The sequence below is a fragment of the Neovison vison genome, chromosome 1 (genome assembly GCF_020171115.1).
Source record: "Neovison vison isolate M4711 chromosome 1, ASM_NN_V1, whole genome shotgun sequence".
Lineage (NCBI taxonomy): Eukaryota > Metazoa > Chordata > Mammalia > Carnivora > Mustelidae > Neogale > Neogale vison.
The window spans coordinates 162,240,406-162,247,894 of NC_058091.1; positions in this window are offsets into that span (position 1 = coordinate 162,240,406).

The window sequence follows — 7,489 nt, forward strand, 5'->3', positions numbered from 1 at the left end:
TGCAACTGCCAAGGCATGTTGCCAGATGGCCTACCAAAAATGTGTAGCGTTTTGCCCTGCCACCACCGACATTTCCTTTTCACGCTTAAGAAGGGCTTTCTCATCCTGACATCAACAGAAAGTTCTGCATTTCATCCTCCTTTTATTAAGGTTTCTGACACCCTCTGAAGATTGCTTATGGCAGAACTAGGGCTGCAACTTTCTCATTTTGAAATTGTTCATTCATTCCCTTTAGATTGGTTTTCATCCAGCACAGCCCTGCTGAACATTTGTGGGTCCTCCCCTCTCCAAGGGGCTCACCGCAGGACTGCATATGGGAGGGATGAAGATTTACAGCACTGAGTGTTTACATTAGAAAGTAGGGTAGGCCCCTGGCAATGCTCTGTTCTTGCTTCAATGAACTAGAAAAGAAAGAGCAAAATAAAACCACAGCAAGAGGCAGGAAGGAAAAAAAGTTAAGAGCAGAGACGGATGAAATTGTAAACAGGAAAATAGAGAAATCAATTAAACAAAAGCTGGCTCTTCAAAAAACTCAATCATGTTTATAAACCTCTACAGACTCTGAAGAAGTTAAAATGGAAGAAGACACAAGTCACCAAGATCAGTATGAAATAGGAGGCATCACTACAGATCCCAGGACATCACAATGACCATGAGCTAATGCTCTGAACAACTTTATGCTAAAAAATTCAACGAGTTAGAAGCAACAGACCAATTCCTTTCAAACTATAGATACTCAACCAGGATGAAAGGAACCACCTGGATAGTCTTTTATAACTATTTTAAAAACTCGTGTACATAAAAATCTCCTTAAAAAAGAAATCTCCAAGCCCAGTGGATTCACTGAAGACTTCTATCAAACATTTAAGGATAAAATAACACCAATTTTATACAATTTTTTCTAGGAAGTAGAAGAGATGGAAATAACTCCAACTCATGTTAGGAAGCTAGCATTACCCTCCTGATGACCAAACCAGACAAAGACAGTACAGGGAGGGAGAGAGTGAGAGAGAGAAACTGGCAGACTAATTTCTTTATGAATTTAGAAGAAAAATTCTCAGCAAAATATTGGCAAATTGAATTTAGCAATGTGTAAAAGGAACTATACCAAGAGGGATTCACTTCAGATGTCTGAGTCTGGGTCCACATTTGAAAACCAACCACTGTAATCCATCACATCCACAAGCCAAGGGAGAAAAATTATATGATTACATTGATTGATAAAGAAAAAGCACTTGAAAAAATCCAACACTTGTTCATGACAAAAACTCTCAGAAAACTAGGCATTCAGGAGAACTTCTTCTACTGATATAGACCATTAAAAAAAGAACACAAATCAAACCCTGCAGGTAACATACTTAATGGTGAAAAACAAAAGATTTCCCCCTAAGATTAGGTACATGGCAAGGATATCTGGTCTCTTATTCAACATAGAATTGGAAATTCTGTCAGTGTAGTGAGACAGAAAAAGAATATTGACATATGACATGATTATCTACATAGGACATTCCAATGAATTAAAAAAAAAAACCCTCAAAAACCTTCTAGAACTGAGTGAGCTCTGCGGGGTTGCAGGGTACAAGAGCAACATACCAAATCAATCTTAAGTCTGTATACTTACAACGAACATATGGAAAGTGAAATATGATTTTAGGGGCACCTGGGTGGTTCAGTAGGTTAAGCATCTGCCTTTGCCTGAGATCACAATATCGGGGTCCTGACTGAGCCCCATGTCAGGGAACCTGCAATTCCCTCTCCCTCTGCCTCTCTCCACTGCTCGTGCTCTCTCTCAAATAAATAAATAAAATCTTAAAAAAAAAGAAATATGATTTTAATCACTCTAAGAAAAATGCTCATTGACTAACTTAACAAAACATGTAAGAGATCTGTGTGCTGAAATTACAAAACAATGATAAAAGAATTCAAAGAAAAGCTCAATAGAGACATGTTCATGTTCATGAGTTGAAAGACTCAACATAGCAAAGATTACAGTTCTCCCCAAATTGATTTATAGGTTTAATGTAATCCCTATAAAATCTTAGGGATGTTTTTCTGCCCCCCAAGGCACAGACAAGCTTATTCTAAACTTTATACAGAAAGGTGCAGATCCTAAACTACCCCAAAAAATCTTGAAAAAGAAGAATGAAGTGGGAAAAAATAGTCTCCCAGTGTTAACGCTTGTTATATACCTGAAGAAATGAAGGTGCTGTCGTGTCTGTGAAGGCACACTACAGACCCTGGGACGTTACGTTTGCAAACCAGGCATCTGACAAAACAATCATGCCTACAATAGATTAAGAGCTTTCAAGATTCAACATTAAAAGAGCCAATCCAATTAGAGAATGGGCAAAAGATGAACAGATCTTTCACCAAAGAGGAGATATAGATGGCAAATAAAAATCATTAATGTTCAACATAATTAGCCACTAGTGAAATGCAAATTAAAACCACAATGAGACACAACCACATGCTTATAAAAACATCTAGAATAAAAAAAAAAAAACAGTGACAGTCCCAAATATTGGCAGGGATGTGGAGAAACTAGATCTCGTGTATGATGCTGGTGGGAGTGTGCAACGGTGCAGCCACTCTGGAAAACAGTTTGGCAGTTTCTCACAAAACCAAACATGCAACCACCATATGACCTAGCTTTGGCTCTCCTGGTCATGCATCCCAGAGAAATAAAACTTTTTTTTCACATGAAACCTTTCCAAGAATGTTTACAGCAGTTTTTACGCATGATAGTCAGAAACAGGATGCAGCCCAGGTGTCCTTCAGTGGGTGTGTGCTTAACAGGCCGTGGTCCGTCTGTAGAGTGGAATCTTATGCAGCAAAGAAAGGAAGGAATGTACAACCTGGATGGATCTCCAGGGAATCCATCAATGCTGGGTGGATTGATTGGATGGATCCATCCAGTCAATCCACTGAATGTTGGCTTAGTGCAAAAGCCAGTCCTCAAAGGTCACACACTATACGCTTCTATGTGTGTAGCATTCCTGTACTGAAAGTGATGGGTGGACTGAACACAGCATGTGATGAGGGCATGCACCATGGTCGATGGATTGTGTCAATGACAGTTTTCTGGTGTCATATTGTCCTAGAGTTTTGCAACAGTTTCTTCACCGGGGTATCCAAGTGAAGGATACAAGAATCACCTTCATTATTTCTTACAATTATATGTGAACCTTCAGTTTTCTCTAATCAACAAATTTTAAAACCTTGAAGCATGTTAAGAAATGTTTATTATGCACCCAAGTTTTCCAACACACCTCTCACAGGTGGCAAGGTGGTGTGAACAGATGGTGTCCTACTGTGAGGAAAAAGCTCCATGTCCACTGGCATCTGTCTGAGGACAGGTGCTGTGCTGGGCATTGCCTAGAGGGTGTGTGCACTGGCCAGGATGCTGGCTGGGATGCTGGACCAGGATGCTGGTTGGGATACTGAACTGAGCACTGGCTGAAATACTGGACAAGGATGCTTGGCTGGGATGTTGGACTGGGCCCTGACTGGGATACTGGACAAAGGTGCTGGCTGGGATGCTGGACCAGGATGCTTTGCTGGGGTGATGGACTGGGTACTGGCCAGGACACTGGACCAGGGTGTGGGCTGGGATACTGCACAAGGATGCTGGCTGGGACGCTGAACTGGGTACTGACTGGAATGCTGGATTAGGATGCTTGGCCAGAGTACTGAACTGGGTGCTGGCTGAGATGTTGTGCAAAGATGCTGGACCAGCATTCTGGCCAGAATACTTAACAAGGATGCTTGGCTGGGATGGTGGACTGGGCACTGACTATCTTGCTGGATCGGGATGCTTAGTTGAGATGTTGGATTAGGCACTGTCTGGGATGCTGGACTAGGTTCTGGCTGGGACACTGGGTCAGGGTGTTGGCTGGGATAGTGGACTGGGTGCTGGCTGGGACACTGAGCCAGCTGATCTGTAGGGGGCAGCCTGGCCACGTAGGGATGGGCTGTGGTAGAGGCTCCACTGGGCTCAGCTTCCCAGTCCCAGGTGGGAGTGCACCAGCTTTCTCTTCCTTCCTCTCTCTCTCTCTCGCGCGCGCATGAGTGTGAACACACACACACACACACACACACACGAACATAAGCACACATACACGTGCCCCACAGCCCATGAGCTCATTCTGCCCATGACTGGCAGGCTGGGTGGGATCATTTCTCCTTGAGCTCTTTGTCCAGCTCAGTTTCAAATGACTCATGAGTGGCTTTCACCATCTCCCCTAGGGAGACCCCCTGCTTGGCCCCATAAACCTTCCCAATTAGGCAATGTTTCCTGATAAGCAGCTGCTTGCTGGCTTCTTCCAGACCACCCGGAGAAGTGTACCCCCACCCCGTCCAGGCAGTGGCTGGCAATCCCTCCCCAGGCTGGCCTTCCCAGAGTCTCCCAGAACTCCACCCTCGTTGCTGTTGACGGGGAAACTGAGGCTTACAGTGGGGGTAAAGATTGGCCGGGTAGCAGCTGGGCAAGCAGGCTTCCTGCTGTTCTCTGTCCCCCTCCATTGCTCCATCTCTCATCTCCTAGGGAGGAGGGGAATAAGGCTGTCATGCATAGACTGATGAGACTCTGCCACCACATCCAGATGGGGCCTTGGAGATGTCGGGCTGGTCTGCCCTTGCCCAGCCTGAGGTCATGGCAGGACTCTGACTTTGCAGGCGTCTGCTACTCTGTGAGTTCTGGCCAGGCCCGTCTGCATGGCTGGGGACCAGCTCAGGGTCCGTGGCTGTGTAGGATTCCAGCAGTTCCTGGGGCTGGGCTCCCCATGAAGCTATATGTTTGTGAAAGCAATGGGATCCAGTGAGCACTGAGGCCCATTGCCTTTGATTTTCCCTTCCCAAGGTAGGCTTCCTTTTGGAGCACAAGCCTTTCTGTGGCATGGACGCAGCCCTCTTGGGCCTGGGCCCCTTCCCCTCATGGACAGCACCACTGTGTTTCCCAATCCTGACCCATGTTAGGAATGTGTGCAGGGCAGAGACCATCCAGTCGGGTCTGGACCATTCCTCTGTCTCCCTCGAGGACACAGGGCAGCTGCAGCCTCTGGGCCAGTAGAGGAAGCTTGTCCTGCTGCTGGCTCTGCATATCCTGTCCTGGCAAGCTGACCTGTGCCCAGGCAGGCCTAGGTGGCCGTGAAGGGGGACAAGGGGCTTTCAGCCAGAGAAGCCCCAAGCCCAATATTCTGCAAGAGATGTGGAGCGACTCTGCCGTTGGCCAGAGGCCATCGGCCATGGCCAAGAATGCTGACGAGACGCGCCTGCCCTCCCTGGACAGCATTCCCTCCTCATGCTGTACTCAGGCCGTGAGATTACCTGCTGGGTAATTTGTGCCCCTAGCCTTTATGGTGGTTTTCTGGGCCTCAGTTTACCCTCCAGGGTCAACGGAGCTGATGCTGGTCTGTTGGTAGCTGTTCCACACAGAGTGGCTGGCCTATCCGGGACCAGCCAGGGCAAGGGTTGCAGGTGTTGCAGGCCCACAGGGTCTGCTAAGGTGGGTGGGGCTGGGTGTGGGTGGAGGCAGGGGCACCGGTGCCCACTGGGGAGCTCGGAGGGCCCAAGAGCAAGTCTGTGAAGGCCCATCAGTCCCTGGGGAAGTGGGCATGTAGGCAGAGGTGTGAAGCTTGAGACTGGGGACAGGGAGCCTGCCTCCAAGGTCTAGCTAGGGTGGGGTGTCTCCCCAAGGTGCAGGGGATGGGGGCAGGCACAGCCCAGACCCTGAGTTACAGGGCACTGGACACTCCCACTTCCCTGAGGGCAAAGCCTGGTGTCCCCACTCGCCCGCTCGCTCTCAGGCTGGAAGGGTCTCTGGGAACCCCAGCCCTGCTGATATCTGGGGCAGCTTAGTGGGGTCTTCAGCCAGGCTAGGTAGGTTGGCACAGGACTGACCTGGGCTCCGTCCAGACCCCAGACGGCCTTACCCTTGCGGAGCTCACAGACGGCCCTCACCCTGTCCTCCTCCCTCTCTCCGCGGCAGCCCGCTGCTGCAGGTCCAGGCTGCTGGGACCACCACCCGCCTCATTCCGCGGGACTCACTGGGCGGCCAACGGAACCCTCCGCTCCCCGCGGAAGAGCTCGGTAATGCCTGCAACGCCTTCCAGACACACGTTTACAATCTCACACTTCATTTTTCTTGGACGCAATCTCCTGCCTTTAAACATGTCATCACTCTGTGTCCCCCCCCCCCACCGGCCACCTAGCACTTCCCGGGTGTGAGAGGCAGGCTTCAGGGGGAGGCCCCGCAGGCTGGGCAAGGTCATAGCCGTCTGGGTCGGGACAGGGCGCCCCCTCCCGCCCCCCTCCCCACCCCTGGGGCCCTGCGGCCTGGGTGGGCTGGGGCTGTCTTTGGTCAGCCTTTTCCGTGCGGAGCCAGCCCCACCAGTGAGCTGGCCGAGCAGGGTGTGAGCAGATGAGGGCAGCGGAGAGAGCACCCTCCTGTAGGAGGAGTCCGGGAAGAGGGGAATGACGTTAGGCCAGTCACACCCACGGAGAGGGCTAATCATGGGTGGGTCCTTCCACAACATGGCATCACAACTTAGAAAAGGCCACAGCTCCTTGGCGAGAGATGGCTCTCAGAGAGAGTCCCTGAGAGGACATGATTTGTCCCGCCCCATCTGCTCCCCACCCACCCCTCACTCACTCCTGCGCCAGGAACTCCCGCAGCAAGACCGGGGAGTGCTCACCTGGGCGGCCTTCCCGGAGACGCAGGCGCCCCGGAGCCGTCCTACTCCCAGGGGCCACCGTGACGTGCATCTTCTAGCATCGTTCCAAGACAGGTCACTGAGTGCTAAATTCTCAGAGCCCACCAGTCCGCCTTTGGAGGTGCTCAGACCCCCAGATCCAGGGCCACTGTACCCCAGATCCAGGGCTCCTCTGGGTTCAGACAAGCTGGTGGGGAGCTGGGGTCTCCCTTGAGGCTCAAGGCCTGGCTAGTCCGAGGGGTCTTCGATGTTAGCTGGAGGCTGGCCCTTCGTGGGACCCTACACCACAGCCTGCGCCCTGGAGCTGACCCAGGGGCCTTTTAGCTGGTTCTCCTCGAACCCAATCGTGTGTCTGTTTCATTCGATTTTGGGTTCTCTAACACCGTCTTGTTTCAGCAGCGGATCCGTGCCTTCTCTCCTCCGCGTGCCGCACTGCTCCTCCCGCCTCTGGCCACGCCAGGCCCCTTTGGTCCTCCGAGCCCGCTTCTCCCAGCCGCCCCTGTGCAGAGGCCCTGAGAACGGGGGTCGCTCGAGCGTCGGCGCTGGCAGTGGCCTCTGCCTCTATCTCACCTCCCTTGATTTAATAAGGATGGGGAGACAGAGGTCCCAAAAGGTCAAGCGAATCAGCCTTTGCCCTCCGCTGGCCAGGTCGCCTCAGTTCCGGGAAGAAGTGGCCCTGCGGCCGGCTTCCCGAGCGATCTGGCTTCGCTAAGAGCGCGGGTATCACCTGTTGCGGGGTCTCCCTGTCCACGGCAAGTCCCAGGGGAGCGCGCTAGCGC